This window comes from Ovis aries, chromosome 8 (assembly GCF_016772045.2).
Source record: "Ovis aries strain OAR_USU_Benz2616 breed Rambouillet chromosome 8, ARS-UI_Ramb_v3.0, whole genome shotgun sequence".
NCBI lineage: Eukaryota > Metazoa > Chordata > Mammalia > Artiodactyla > Bovidae > Ovis > Ovis aries.
Genome location: NC_056061.1, coordinates 24169764 through 24186363, shown reverse-complemented (window position 1 = coordinate 24186363; position 16600 = coordinate 24169764).

Here is a 16600-nt window from a genome sequence, read left to right as displayed (position 1 = left end):
TCCCAAACATGACCCTCCCCCACCTCCCTCCCCACAACATCTCTCTGGGTCATCCCCATGCACCAGCCCCAAGCATGCTGCACCCTACGTCAGACATGGACTGGCGATTCAATTCTTACATGATAGTATACATGTTAGAATTCCCATTCTCCCAAATCATCCCACCCTCTCCCTCTCCCTCTGAGTCCAAAAGTCCATTATACACATCTGTGTCTTTTTTCCTGTCTTGCATACAGGGTTGTCATTGCCATCTTCCTAAATCCCATATATATGTGTTAGTATACTGTATTGGTGTTTTTCTTTCTGGCTTACTTCACTCTGTATAATTGGCTCCAGTTTCATCCATCTCATCAGAACTGATTCAAATGAATTCTTTTTAACGGCTGAGTAATACTCCATTGTGTATATGTACCATAGCTTTCTTATCCATTCATCTGCTGATGGACATCTAGGTTGTTTCCATGTCCTGGCTATTATAAACAGTGCTGCGATGAACATTGGAGTACATGTGTCTCTTTCAATTCTGGTTTCCTCGGTGTGTATGCCCAGCAGGGGGATTGCTGGGTCATACGGTAGTTCTATTTGCAATTTTTTAAGGAATCTCCACACTGTTCTCCATAGTGGCTGTACTAGTTTGCATTCCCACCAACAGTGTAGGAGGGTTCCCTTTTCTCCACACCCTCTCCAGCATTTATTGCTTGCAGATTTTTGGATCGCAGCCATTCTGACTGGTGTGAAGTGGTACCTCATTGTGGTTTTGATTTGCATTTATCTAATAATGAGTGATGTTGAGCATCTTTTCATGTGTTTGTTAGCCATCCGTATGTCTTCTTTGGAGAAATGTCTATTTAGTTCTTTGGCCCACTTTTTGATTGGGTTGTTTATTTTTCTGGAATTGAGCTGCATAAGTTGCTTGTATATTTTTGAGATTGAGATTAGTTGTTTGTCAGTTGCTTCATTTGCTATTATTTTCTCCCATTCAGAAGGCTGTCTTTTCACCTTGCTTATATTTTCCTTTGTTGTGCAGAAGCTTTTAATTTTAATTAGATCCCATTTGTTTATTTTTGCTCTTATTTCCAGAATTCTGGGAGGTGGATCATAGAGGATCCTGCTGTGATTTATGTCTGAGAGTGTTTTGCCTATATTCTCCTCTAGGAGTTTTATAGTTTCTGATCTTACATTTAGATCTTTAATCCATTTTGAGTTTATTTTTGTGTACGGTGTTAGAAAGTGATCTAGTTTCATTCTTTTACAAGTGGTTGACCAGTTTTCCCAGCACCACTTGTTAAAGAGATTGTCTTTACTCCATTGTATATTCTTGCCTCCTTTGTCAAAGATAAGGTGTCCATATGTGTGTGGATTTATCTCTGGGCTTTCTATTTTGTTCCATTGATCTATATGTCTGTCTTTGTGCCAGTACCATACTGTCTTGATGACTGTGGCTTTGTAGTAGAGCCTGAAGTCAGGCAAGTTGATTCCTCCGTTCCATTCTTCTTTCTCAAGATTGCTTTGGCTATTCGAGGTTTTTGTATTTCCATACAAATCTTGAAATTATTTGTTCTAGTTCTGTGAAAAATGTGGCTGGTAGCTTGATAGGGATTGCATTGAATTTGTAAATTGCTTTGGGTAGTATACTCATTTTCACTATATTGATTCTTCCGATCCATGAACATGGTATATTTCTCCATCTATTAGTGTCCTCTTTGATTTCTTTCATCAGTGTTTTATAGTTTTCTATATATAGGTCTTTAGTTTCTTTAGGTAGATATATTCCTAAGTATTTTATTCTTTTCGTTGCAATGGTGAATGGAATTGTTTCCTTAATTTCTTTTCTACTTTCTCATTATTCGTGTAAAGGAATGCAAGGGATTTCTGTGTGTTGATTTTATATCCTGCAACTTTACTATATTCATTGATTAGCTCTAGTAACTTTCTGGTGGAGTCTTTAGGGTTTTCCATGTAGAGGATCATGTCATCTGCAAACAGTGATAGTTTTACTTCTTCTTTTCCAATTTGGATTCCTTTTATTTCTTTTTTGTTCTGATTGCTGTGGCCAAAACTTCCAGAACTATGTTGAATAGTAGCGGTGAAAGTGGACACCCTTGTCTTGTTCCTGACTTTAGGGGAAATGCTTTCAGTTTTTCACCATTGAGGATAATGTTTGCTGTGGGTTTGTCATAGATAGCTTTTATTATGTTGAGGTATGTTCCTTCTATTCCTGCTTTCTGGAGAGTTTTTATCATAAATGGATGTTGAATTTTGTCAAAGGCCTTCTCTGCATCTATTGAGATAATCATATGGTTTTATTTTCAATTTGTTAATGTGGTGAATTACATTGATTGATTTGCAGATATTGAAGAATCCTTGCATCCCTGGGATAAAGCCCACTTGGTCATGGTGTATGATCTTTTTAATGTGTTGTTGGATTCTGATTGCTAGAATTTTATTGAGGATTTTTGCATCTATGTTCATCAGTGATATTGGCCTGTAGTTTTCTTTTTTTGTGACATCTTTGTCAGGTTTTGGTATTAGGGTGATGGTGGCCTCATAGAATGAGTTTGGAAATTTACCTTCCTCTGCAATTTTCTGGAAGAGTTTGAGGAGGATAGGTGTTAGCTCTTCTCGAAATTTTTGGTAGAATTCAGCTGTGAAGCCGTCTGGACCTGGGCTTTTGTTTGCTGGAAGATTTCTGATTACCGTTTCAATTTCCGTGCTTGTGATGGGTCTGTTAAGATTTTCTATTTCTTCCTGGTTCAGTTTTGGAAAATTGTACTTTTCTAAGAATTTGTCATTTCTTCCACGTTGTCCATTTTATTGGCATACAACTGCTGATAGTAGTCTCTTATGATCCTTTGTATTTCTGTGTTGTCTGTTGTGATCTCTCCATTTTCATTTCTAATTTTATTGATTTGATTTTTCTCTCTTTGCTTCTTGATGAGTCTGGCTAATGGTTTGTCAATTTTATTTATCCTTTCAAAGAACCAGCTTTTGGCTTTGTTGATTTTTGCTATGGTCTCTTTTGTTTCTTTTGCATTTATTTCTGCCCTAATTTTTAAGATTTCTTTCCTTCTACTAACTCTGGGGTTCTCCAACTCTTCCTTTTCTAGTTGCTTTAGTTGTAGAGTTAGGTTGTTTATTTGACTTTTTCTTGTTTCTTGAGGTATGCCTGTATTGCTATGAACTTTCCTCTTAGCACTGCTTTTATAGTGTCCCACAGGTTTTGGGTTGTTGTGTTTTCATTTTCATTAGTTTCTATGCATATTTTGATTTCTTTTTTGATTTCTTCTGTGATTTGTTGGTTATTCAGAAGTGTGTTGTTCAACCTCCATATGTTGGAATTTTTAATAGTTTTTCTCCTGTAATTGAGATCTAAGGACAACCTGCCATTGTCACAGATTTCATAACAGTGGAGATCTCTACACAATTTCATCTTTGGTCTACTTTGGATATTAGTCCCATAATCACAGATCTGGGAAATGACCTTATCAGTCACATGGTAAATATTCCTGGAAAGGACAAGCTTATCAGTGTTCACATTAACCTGGGTCAGTGTGAAGTATAATTAGAATTGAAAAGAACTGAAATGACACCAAGTTTTTAAAACTCTTTATCCAAAGAAGGCAAACATATGTAATATTTAACTTCGGAGCCTGAGGAAGATTTCTAAGAATTTTTCTTTCTTTAAGAGAATTTCATTTTTTCTTCAGAAAGATACATGTTATTATTTCTCATGATTTTGATAGTCCCTTATTTCTAAAATTTAAGCTTTAGCCTTTGTCCTTTTGAAAATTAAAAAGATAGCAGGACACCACTGACATATAAAAGAAGCATCTCTCTTTACAAGTTTGTTAAGAGCCACTCAAGCACAGGTTTTTTCCTTATTCCTCCTTTGCCCCCCAATTTATAATGCACATGTGTGCATGCTCAGTCACTGAATTGTGTCCAGCTCTTTGATGACCCCATGGACTGTGGCCTGCCAGGTTCCTCTGTCCATTGCATTTCCCTTCCTAGGCAAGATTACTGGAGTGGGTTGCCATTTCCTCCTCCAAGGGATCTTCTCAAGCTAGGGATCAAAACTATATCTCTTGCATTGGCAGGCATGTTCTTTACCACTGAGCCACCTGGGAAGCCCCCTAATAGTGTCCAGTGGGAACCAATTACTGATTATTGCAATGATGATTATCAGAATTAGCTAAACACTGTTAAAATTTTAATAAAATTTGTTGTCCTTTTTATTATCCCCAAATCATTTAAATTTGTAAAAGTTGTTTACAAAATGTAAATAAAACATGAAGAAGAAAACATAGGACATACATAATTTCACTTCCCTGAAAATCACTTTAATATTTGGAGATGGTTCTTATTTCTGTCTCTAACTTTCAAACACTTAAAGAAAACATACTATGCTTATATTTTTATAACCATCTAAAATAGTTCATGTTGATAGCTTGCTTAGTGAGATTATTACAAAGAAGAAAGCAGTAACAGAAGAGAACTACTGATACTCTACGGTGCCTCACACAGAGCACTTACAAAAGTGCTCAGTAAGAATGAATGAATGAATGATTGCCTGAACTGATTTATGAATAATTGTTTTTGTGGAATACTGAATGGTTGTTTTAACATAGTGCTTTTGCCAAAAATGATGAGTACTCACTGGCATTTTAATAGCCCTTTGCTAAGCTTCCCAGTAACCTGAGAAGATAGAATTTGTCCTCCATCGCCACCATTTTAATGGTCTCTGAGAGATGAAGAACTTGCTCAAGCCAGGACTCAAATTCACACTTGACTGAATTTAAAAACTATGCAGCTCTTTCCACCACAACACAGTGCCTTTTAAATACGGCTAACATAATAAAGGGAAGCATTGTTGAAAGGACAGCCCAACCACCTACAATAAAGGGAAACATATACGGACCAGCTTCTTAGAACTGTGCAGTGCACGTACAATTACTGTCTTCCCTGGTGTTAGGGTACAGCTGTCGCCGTCCATTTGTGTGGTGGCTGTTTCATACTGCATTGTTAGGGTCACTGAAATCACAGACACATTCCCTCAGAAGAAAATGAGTGGATTTTCTTTTTCTTTTTGAGAAAGCTTTTTACATTAATCCACTTAATCCCATGGCTGATTGGCCATTGAAATCTGAAGCAGAGCTTCTTTAACTGGGAATTCCTAACGTTGAAAAAAAATTTAAATTAACCAATAAGATCTTTTTATTGCCCCTTCCTTACCTTTCAAAAACAAATAAAAGTATGTGAGTGGGTGTGTGGTTGGGAGGGCAGGGCTGGGGAAGTGGGATGCAAGGAACAGATGGATCCTCTCAGCAAAATGAATATTATTTTATCTCTGAGGAAAACTAGAACATAAAAGCAAAGAAAATGTGAAAAATTATTTGCTTAGTAATAGCTAAAAATAACTTATTTTTTAAAAGTGGGATTTTGGATAATGTTATTATACATTTCTCAAAACCTATAGAATGTACAATACCAAGAATGGACCGTAATGTAAACTATGGGTGATAATGGTGTGTCAGTGTAGGTTCATTGATAGTAACAAACATCCCACTCTGGTGGGAAATGTTAATGGTGGGGGAGGCTGCGCATGTTGGAGACAATAATTTTATGAGAACTCTGTACTTTGTACTCCATTTCCTGTGAACTTGAAATTGCTCTAAAAATAGTTATTAATATTTTTAACATCAGTATCCATGACACAAATAAATGCACCCTGTAGATTTCAAGAGAAGTAAAAGATATTTTTCTCATTACAGTGGAATAAATAGAAATGTATATACAAGTATATATAAATGTGCATATATAATTAGCCTTGCAGAAGTTTAATTATTTGTAAGGGAAGTGATCCTATAGTCATAGAATTGTGCCTTAGTTCTCCCCAATCCTGAATAATGACATCACAACTTCACATTATTGGGCTCAGCCCAACATAGCATCAGCATGACCTGAAAACTTGAAAGAAACACAAAGTCTTAGGTACTACTCAGACCCACTATATCTGAAACTCTTGTAGTAGAGCCTGGAAATCTTTTTTTTTTTTTAAACAAACCTTCCAGGTAATTCTGATGCATGCCAAAGTTTGAGGATCATTGGTTTAAAGCTTAACATTACTGCATTCCCTGGCCAGATCATTCTTATCCTCTGAAGTAAATAGGACTACAGAAATCTAGCATTTTCTTTTCACAAACACAGAACCCAGTTTCAGAGATCAAGAGTTTAATCATCTGTAAACACGGGAAAACACTTCACAAGATTCCTATGATAATTAGTGAGTACATATAAAATACTTAGAACAAAGCCTGGCACATATGTGTCCCCATATATTAGATTATCATCATCATCACTACCATTATACAGTAGCACTATTCATGAAATAGCTCATGAGGATAACTCAAAAACTATGCTGGGACAACGGAACTTTGATTCTGTTATCTGCTCTTAAATTCTTTATTGAGAGGACGTGTTTGCACACCTTGCACTGACAGTACACCTGTGGACCTGAGGCAGGGCCCACACAGGTTTCTTACTGCCTAGCACCACAGGCCACTGATAGCATCCTCTCCTTAGGGTCTAGTATGAGAGTGATGACAAACCAGTCTTCCTGGACAAGATGTTGAGAGCAGGTGAATAACGTCAGAGCTCTTAAACAGGCACGCAATTACTGGGGAAGGGGGAGATGGATGCCAAACAGCTAAGGGAAGTGTGATAAAGACACATTTGAAAAGTAATGGGGTAGGAGGTGGTAGAGAGGATTGAGAAGGTGGGGACATATGTATACCTATGGCTGATTCATGTTAATGTATGGCAGAAACCAACGCAAAATTGTAAAGCAATTATCCTTCAATTAAAATTAAATTAAAATATATAAATAAACAAATACAATTTATATCTGTGGAAAAAACACATTAAAAAAATAATCTATGTAGATAAATAAAATTAAGCCATGTAGCCTAACTGTGGAGACCCAAACAAGATATTTTCTACAGCTGGAGGGGTAATGCTGAAATGAAGGAGGGAGGACCAGGGATATCAGAATGAATGGCAGGGATCAAACACAGGCCCATCACATGGGTGCATGGCCTCATCAAGATGGTGCTGCTAAGACATTAAGAACTCAACAAGGAAAGGGTCCAACCTAGAACAATCATAGTGGCCACTGCTGTAACCTGGACACTTAAGATCCAGATCAGACTGATATAAACTCCTGTGACCCAGTGTGCTCCTAAGATCTCTGCACCTTTCCAGTGGATTTATATTTTTATCATACTCATCAAATTAATGTATCTTATGGATTAATAATAATAGCTAACACACATACCAAACCAAACTCTGTTCTCTGAGCTTTACAGATACCTTGCTTAATATTCACAACAACTTTAGGGGAACTACTACTATTATCAGAGGAAACTGAAGCACAAAGATAATAACTTCCTGAGATTAAGCTGGTAAGTGTTGTTGCTAGGATCCAAGCCCAGGCAGTTTGGTTCCCAAGCCCAAGTTCTCATCCATTAAGTTTTGCTAACCTAATACTGTCCTGTCTTTCAGATGTGGGACAGTAGGAATGTACTCTTTATTTGATTTACAAGAAAATTAAAAAGAGAGAGACAGAGAAAGAAAAGTAAAAAATGATCACACAAAGCCTTTATGTAGCAGACTTTATTAAAGGTTTAAGGAAGTGGACGGAACAAGTCTGCCTTACAGCTATTAAAACAAAATTGAGTTGTAAACACCAGTGTACCTAAAAGGCCTTATTTTTTTCTGTTCTCACTTTCCAGACTCAACCTTCCGAAAGAAACTAGGGCCTCTTTTTCACACTCTATTGAGCCACTTAACCTTGTTTATAAAGAAAGAAAAAAAACAAATAGCTTGTGCCCTAAGAATAATCCTGTCACTTGCCACCAGAGTGATTATTTTTATTTACCTTTGTTGCCCTAGCATTCAGAAACCAGAGAAAACCAAAAGCCAGTTTTAAGTAAATACCCTCAAAAGGGCTAAAAAGCTGGAATTACACTGACAGTAGTCTCTAACACAGGAGAAGGCAACGGCGCCCCACGCCAGCACTATTGGCTGGAAAACCCCATGGACGGAGGAGCCTGGTGGGCTGCAGTCCATGGGGTCGCTAAGAGTCGGACACGACTGAGCAACTTCACTTTCACTTTTCACTTTCATGTATTGGAGCAGGAAATGGCAACCCACTCCAGTGTTCTTGCCTGGAGAATCCCAGGGATGGAGGAGCCTGGTGGGCTGCCATCTATGGGGTTGCACAGAGTCGGACATGACTGACGCATCTTAGCAGCAGCAGCAGCAGTCTTTAATACACATCTGGCTTCACCAGAATGTAAGGCCAAAAGGACTGTTGTTCATGGTTTTTTTAGGTCACACACGCATGTCAAGGGACAACTCTGTTAACAGCAGCAATATCTTTGAACACTGAGGCCACATGGGCCTGAGGACACCCTAGAATGAGCTTCAGTGGGATCCCTCCTAGAGCATCCACACAGTGTCTTGCTAAGATATTAAGCTCAGTAGGAGCAATTTGAGTAGGCCAGTCAAACATCATAGGTGTGTGACCTTGGCAATTGCACAGAGTACTTGCTACCCTCAGAAGGACCCTGCAACTTGATTCAATTCCCTGCCATTGCTGTCTTGGAATTCTCAATAATTCCTGAATAAGGAGCCCTGTATTTTCATTTAATACTGAGCCCCGCCCACTGTATTGCCAGCACTGGCCCAGGTGGCCGATTGGCATCTTCTCATCTGCTAAGTCAGCAAAATACCTTCTAAAGGAACAGAAAGTGAGTTAAAACTGTCAGAAGATGTTACGCCAAACAGCATCTCAGCTTGATTACACACCACCTAGAATTCAAGTTTTAATGGCATCAGGTTAATTAATACCTTAGAGCTGTGCTTCTTCAAGTAGAGCCCAGATACTATAAGCCCATCTGCAAGCTGTTACCAACCCTCAAAGAACTGAACACAGAAAATGAAAGTAAACATTAGAAATGTTTTTAATAATTTGACATTTTGTGGCAACAATATCCAAATGCATGACCATTTTTCTAGTCATTTGCATTGGACTTTATAAAAATATGAGTCATGACAGATTGGTGGGGTGGGAGGGTACCATGGTCCCTTCCCACAGATGTATTGAAAAATCCTGCCCAAGAGTCAGAATGTCTTTTCCAACCAAGAGTAAGAAACAAGTCAAGAACACCAAGAAGAGAGAGACCACCACCATATCTGAAATATCAGATGGAGATGCTGCCCTTAGGAATTCTGGTCTCTGAGACATCCTACAGAGATTCACAAAGCATCTAAAATATTTTAGAAACTGACTCTTGTATAACAGCTGCTATCGAAAAAAATACTTCTTGGAAAGTCTTCTTGATGTTATTAAATTTAAAGTATATTCTTTAGACTCAAATGTAGGGCAACAGTAGTTGTCTATTCCTAACACTTTCAGGTCCAGAATTAGAATGTTACCACGCAGTATGCTTTAGGCTGGACCTGGCGTTTCCACGCCGCAGGAAGACCAACTGGACTTGGGGAATTGTTTACTGCCCTAGTGTGCTAATGCTAATTAAAGATTGTATATGAAAACATGCTAGCACAGTTTATCTTCTCTGGAACTCAATTTTCTAGGCAGTATTCACTTCCTCTCTGGGAGGAATATGACTCAGTTAGCTTACATTCCATGAAGATGGGGATCTAAGTGTTGGCCTCTGCTCAAACTAGGCTGCCTACACTGTTTGCCTTCTCTTCCTCTCCTGAGCTTTGTAAGGCACACTTTTCTACAGAGCACATTATAAGAGGCTAAGCAGTGACTAGCGCTCATCAAATTGTTACCAACCAGAGTTTTGGCAAGATGCCATCTGCTCACACCGAGATTTGCTGGATGAAATAGCCCCACAAAAAATATTCTTGTGTCTACTAAGAGGTGGTTTATTGGGTTTTTTTGTTCATAACGTTACACCCTCAGGAGAAATTCCTGTCTGTCCTTATTACCAGCAATAGTTAAGGTTTTTTTTCTGTCCAATTAGTCTCTTTTTATGTCAAGGACTCTCTAAGTTATATAATTGATCAAGCAGTGTTTTCTTCTTGGCTGCTAGGATGCCAATTAGTATCAGATTCATGGTCCTTTTGTAGGTACTATGTAGGCTTTTATGGAACGTGTTTTTATACTTGGTTTGTTCTTAGTTCTGTATTATATTTCACTCTAGTTTGCTTTCTCTTTTCTGAACTACTTATAATTTATATCTCACTGTGAAATACTGCAGTGGCTGTTGGAAGAAAATCTCAGGAAAAGAGAGACTGGAGAAAAAAAAGATGGGACACAAATTAGGGTAGAAGGGACAAGATTAAGAAGGAAAAAAGGGAGGGAGGAATTTAGGAGAAAAAGGGAAGTGCAAGACAAGGAAAGGGGGGGGCGGTGCATATTCTTACAGTGATAAACTGAAGACTCTCCCAGGATTCAAACAGTGAAAGGGTCGTAGAAAAGGAAGTACAGATTACTATGGACCTGAGTTATGTAGAAATAATATAATTGCAAAAATTTGAGTAATGCCCTCCAGCTGTGTTGCTCATAATCTATCACTACTAGAGTACATCCGAGTTCAAATGTAACATGATATGAAATTAAGCTTTTCCTAATGTTTCAGAAGTTCAGCTTCAAAACTAATGACCAAAGTTGACTATTATCCCTTCCTGCATTTACAAAAGATGTTCTAGAAACATCCCTGCACAACTTAACTAAGAGGTGGTCAAACTGGTTTCTTTCACTTTCAAGTACACACAGGCACACATGCACACACACAAAAAGAAAAAGGCCGTGAGGGAAACTCTCTTAGAGATTGAAATTATCTTCTCCAAGAAGCACTGGGTACCTCACCCTCCAACTAGGTATGTGCCCAGCTGCAGAATCTTGGCTGCTTATCCTTGAGAGAGGACTGGAGAAAACCTAACATGTTGACAAGTGTCTCCAGAACTTTGGGGGTATACATGAAGAGAGATACCAATGGCTCCCTCTCCTTAGAGAAGACTGAGGATGGGAGGCTGTCTGGAGGAAACTAGAACAGAGGACGAGGAGAGAGGGCAATCGTGGGAGTAACCTACACTTCCTGAGTTTTCCTCTAGGCCAAGAGAAAGTTGCAGAAGGTAGCCAGGCTCCAGGCATCTTCAAAGGATCCCAGTAGAGAGGGCAGGCCATAGGGTGGAGGACACCACAGAGTGTACCTCTGAAACAGGAGAGGAGGAAGCTTCAGAGAACTGAACCAGAAGAAGCCTCACCTGTGAGAGAATTGCTGAGTGGACATCCACAGAAGGGCCTCCCCAGAGAATTCACCAGTGCATCAGCAGAAAAGTAAGCACTGGGCATCTGCCATAAAGAGGACTGATAACTGGACTAGTGCGCAAGAATCACTGGGTGGGGGGAGGCGGGTTGCTTCCTTTTCCTCTGATGCCTGGGAAGGCAGAGGCCACGCCTGAGTTAGGCTTAGTTAGGGAGAAGTGAGTGATACCCCTCTGACTTGAGTGCCAGCTTAATTTTTTAAATTAATCTTGTTCATAGCTGGGGGGAAAAAAAGTGACAGTCTAACACCTAAAAGCAACTACAAAGCAATGGGGTCTCTAGTTACTGGGAAGGGAACTCTCAAAGATAGAAGGAGAAAAAGTTTTTCTCATTTATACCCTGTCAGGTCCCACCCATTTAACAAATCATTTACATAACTTTAAGAATTCTGATTCAAAAGACAAAACACTTGAAACATTACAAAAAAGATAGGAAATCTATCTTATAAAGTACTATAATATAAAATCTTACAATATAAAGTACTAACATTCTCCTCAGAACACTTATGTGTTAACTAAAAATTAAATTGATATTATCTCACACCTTATTTTTTTCTCTTTCTTAGGTAAATGGCTGAGTTTCTCTCTTCCTTCTCCTTTCCCAGATTCTTGCCTTTTTAATTTACTGCTTCTAATAGTTTAATTAAAGGAAAAAAAAAAAGGCAGGAGTTTGAAAATTTCAGGAAATTTATACGGTTCCTAAATTCATAGGGTACAGCAGTTATGATAACTTAGTTATGGATACATTTTCATACAAGAGTGAATTCATTTGATTTTGTATGAAGCACTATACCCTGTGCCTTGCTTAGAGGACTCACTCTCTGAGAACAGAAGGTTTATAAGCCGTATATGCATACTGACCTACTCGGACTGCATCACTTTCGACAATGCAGCATCATAAGCCCTCACCAAGCTCCTTGCTCAACGCAGCTTCATATTCTTCCTGCAATCAGCGGCGCCAAATGTTTTGCCATTTGGATAAGAAATTCTCCACTAAGAAATCCTAAATCATTTGTAAATTGCTTTCATAACTATACCCTAAATTGGGCCTTCAAATTTTTTCCTCTCCATAAAACTGAGTTTTCAAAATGAGTATAGTTTATTTTCTTTCCTAATGACTACTTCCAAAATCTCTGCATACAGGCTATTTTAGCTCAGTTGAAACAGGTGGCTGGAGCCAGAAAAAGTGGGGCCTATGTCTCCAGCCTGTTGAAACCTGTTTCCTTCCTGGCAACAGCTGCCCTTCTGAGCATAAACCATGAATCCTCCCCACTAAGAATACAATTAATCAGTGATTGCTTTCAGATAAATGGATGGAAAATCTAGAATACACAATTAAAATTGGACAAAACCCGGACAGTACTGTAAATCATTTTTTTGGAATGTGTGTGATTCTAATTGGTAAAGATCTTCAAATTTACAAATTTGTTCCAGAAATACATAAGTGAATAAATAAATCAGTGATTTCATATAAATTTGCTGGTACTTTTCTAGTTACATGTGCTGTGTCAGAAATCATTACAAAACTTAGCACCTTAAAACTGCTTTATTGAGGGTAGTATTTTGTGGATCAGTGATGGAGGGAAGGCGTATCTGGAATGTTCTCAGTTGAGGTGTCTCAGGAGGTGACAGTGAGGTGTGAGCTGGGACAGGGTCAACAAAAGGCTCTACACGGCTGGTCATCCAACATGTCTTCCTCACAGGGCTGGCAACTGAAGCTGGCTTCTGCTGGGCATTGAGCCGGGGCCAACCAGAGTGCCAGCACATAGCCTCTCCTCCATGACAGTCTCAGGGTTGGATTACATGGCAGCTACTTCCCCTGGAGTGAGTTTCCCAAGAAAAACTGGAAGAAGTTTCATGACTTTTTTCTGAACAAACTTCAGAAGTTCCCCAGTGTTACCTCCACCACAATCAACTGTTTGCATGCATGCTCAATCGTATCCAACTCTTAGCATCTCTATGGACTGTGGCCCTCCAGGCTTCTCTGTCCATGGGATTTCCCAGGCAAGAATACTACAGTGGCTAGAATATTGGCCATTTCCTTTTCCAGAGGATCTGCACAACCCAGGAATAGAACACATGTATCCTGCCTTGGCAGGTGGGTTCTTTACCACTGGGAAGCCCTAATCTGTTGCTTACAAGCTAGTTACTATGGATAGCCCAGATTCCACAGCAAAGGACATGGATCCCACATCTCCATGGGAAGAATGTTGAAAAATTTGAGGACATGCCTAAAACTTCCCCATTCAATTCATCTATTACAATGAAAAAAATCTATCTACCTCTTTGTATACTAACTGCCTACCATGAAAAAGAAAACTTCTGAAATTCTATTCCCCTTTAAAATTTTTGACTGACCTGAAAAGAATTTGAAAATACAAGATTTAGTTATTTAGTTTAAAGCCAACATTTTTGGTTTAGGTTTTGTTTGGTGGGGGATGGGGGAGGGGCACTGTCCACAGAAAGTTTGACTATTTTCACCTGGGTGGCATAGATGAAATTCAAAGATTTTTAAATGGTTTTGATGCTATTTCACTGAGACTGAAATGTCTCTACAAATAATTCAATTAATGAATTTCATTCTAAGGTATGGCTTGATTAGTATTTTGACACATCCATTCAAACAAATTTTCCAAAAAGAGTTCCCTTCTGTTAACTATAAGATAATGAATCATCAGGCTCCTGACAATGCAGAGGTCAATTAAATGCTTTTCTATCTCTTTTGCAATACATAAATCATTATTGTTTTTCCATTGCTCTAAAGCTATCTTGCCTTGCATTATCTTTTTCCCAGGGAGACCAGAAGAACTTGACTAACTCTTAGATTAGAAGTTCCACTGGAAAGATCATAAATTCATCTAAGAGTTTGGGTGTTTCAAAAACTCACTTTCCACCCAGAAAAATAGCATACCCCATTTTCCTGTCCCATTTGGCCTGTATATGGACCAACAGGGAAGTCCCTAAAACACTTTTCAAACTTTTCACTTTGAAATAAATTTAGACTTACATAAAAGTTGCAAAAGTAGGCCAGCCTTTCCTAATGTTAGCATCTTACAAGACTGTAGTATAATTTTCAAAACTAAGAAATGAATATTGGTACAAAACATTCAACCCAACTACGGATATGAATCAGATTTACCAGTAATTTTACAGTCATGTCCATTTTTGTGTGGTGCAGGATCCAGTCTAGGATCCCACATTGTATTTAGCGGTCATGTCTCCTCAGCCTCCTCTGATCTGTGACAGTTCCCATTCTTTCCTTGTCTTTCATGACCTTAATACTTTTAGAGAATACTGACCAGTTGATTTGTAGCATGTTCCTCAATCTGGGAGCATTTTGTTTTATGATTATTAGATTAAGGTTTTTCATTTTTTCCAGAATACCACTGAAACAATGTGTTCTTTGCTAATAATGTCCTTTTGCCACCCCTTTTTCCACCTTTAAGAGACTTTTCTTTTCTACAGTGTGGCAGAACTCTTCTCCTCACTAGATGGGATGCTGACCAATCCATACCTTGTTCGACAAAGCCAATTAGATCTTTAAAATTCACTCAGTTGGATTTTTATTTAACATTACTGAAAGTATGACTTGGAGAAGGAAATAGCAACCCACTCCAGTACTCTTGCCTGGAAAATTCCATGGATGGAGGAGCCTGGTAGGCTACAGTCCATGGGGTCACAAAGAGTCAGACACGACTATGTGGCTTCACTTTCTTTCTTTCCATAGTTCCTTTTGGAGAAGGAAATGGCAACCCACTCTAGTGTTCTTGCCTGGAGAATCCCATGGACAGAGGGGCCTGGTGGGCTACAGTCTATGGGGTTGCAAAGAATCAGACATGACCAAGCAACTAACACACACACACCCACACACAAAGTGTGACTTACAGACCAACAACATTGACATCTCCTGGGTGCTTATTAGCAATGCAGAATCTCCGGCCCCATGATGAAACCTACTGAGGCAGAGTAAGAAGCAGTGTTTTAGTTCCATTGAGTCATAAATTTAATGTGTAAAAGAATAACCAGAGGATTTCACCAAAATGCAGATTTCTATTAGTAGATATAGAGTGGACCAGAGATTCAACATTGCTAATAAGCACACTGATGATGCTTATGTGGCTGGTCTCTGGTCTATACTTTGAATATCAAGAATCTAGTCCAGTCATTCCTAAAATGTTGTTGTAGAATAGTATTATCAGTATCACCTGGGAAATTTTTAGATATGCAAATTCTTGGACTTTATTTCAGAACTATTGGAACAGAAATTCTGTATTACTCAGCATCTGTGTTATAGCCAGTCACTTTAGTGATTTTTGACACATACTAAATTTGAGAACCACTGGTCTAATCTGTTCTCAAAGTTGGCTATACATTAAAATCATCTGGAAAGCATTAAAGAAAAAACACTGACACCTAGTTCCCTCACTCATAGATTCTTGAACACAGAATATGTTCACTTCTCTTTTTTTTAAGTGTCCATGGACCACCATAAAGTCTAGATAACTTTAAAGGGATTCAAATCATACAAAATCTGTTCTATGCCCACAGTGTAATTAACTGAGAAACCACTAAGAGCAAAAATATCTGGAAAATCCCCAAATATTTGGAAATCAAATATACATCTAAATAACCCATGATACAAAGGAAATATCAAAAGGGAAAGTATTTTGAAATGAAAACTTTCTCTTTTTTATAGATAATGCATCTACCAAAAAAAAAACAAAAAACAGTTAATATCATGTTTAAATGGTAAAAGACAGAAAGCTTTTCCTCTGAGATGAGGAATAAGACAAGGATGTCTACTCTCATTATTTCTACTTAACATTGTCCTGAAGATTCTTGCTAGTGTAATGAGAAAAAAGAGACAAAGGCAACAATATTGGAAGAATATGGAAATAAGTTAAACTATCCGAAGAATTGATGTTTTTGAACTGTGGTGTCGGAGAAGACTCTTGAGAGTCCCTTGGACTGCAAGGAGATCCAACCAGTCCATTCTGAAGGAGATCCACCCTGGGTGTTCTTTGGAAGGAATGATGCTGAAGCTCAAGCTCCAGTACTTTGGCCACCTCATGTGAAGAGTTGACTCATTGGAAAAGACTCTGATGCTGGGAGGGATTGGGGGCAGGAGGAGAAGGGGACGACAGAGGATGAGATGGCTGGATGGCATCACGGACTCGATGGACGTGAGTCTGAGTGAACTCCGGGAGATGGTGATGGACAGGGAGGCCTGGCGTGCTGC